This window comes from Cephus cinctus, unplaced genomic scaffold, assembly GCF_000341935.2.
Source record: "Cephus cinctus unplaced genomic scaffold, Ccin1 Ccin1_scaffold0407, whole genome shotgun sequence".
NCBI classification, from domain to species: Eukaryota; Metazoa; Arthropoda; class Insecta; order Hymenoptera; family Cephidae; genus Cephus; species Cephus cinctus.
The window spans coordinates 925,105-925,469 of NW_014333091.1; positions in this window are offsets into that span (position 1 = coordinate 925,105).

The window sequence follows — 365 nt, forward strand, 5'->3', positions numbered from 1 at the left end:
GGGAACTTGATAACGCAAGCTTTTAGCAGTATACACGGACAACGACGAATTCTCCAGGTTGTCTCTGGTATTATAACGTACCATATATAATTGAAATCATGTTAATTAGTATAATATCGAGTTACCGGACATGACTGTAAACAGTGATTCCACTAACAGAATTGCGGTCGGAGTTACAAATTCACTCTGTATAGTTACTGCATTAGATCACGGACGTAACGAGCGATTGCGAGTATCGTGATTGCAGGTGTATGACGTAGGAGGTGTTTGCTCGAACGTTTTGTCCCGCCAGCTTGTCAGGATTGCATTGTTCATTATGCTGCTGGACTGCAGATGTCGCAAAGCTTGCAAATGAGATGCGGAGT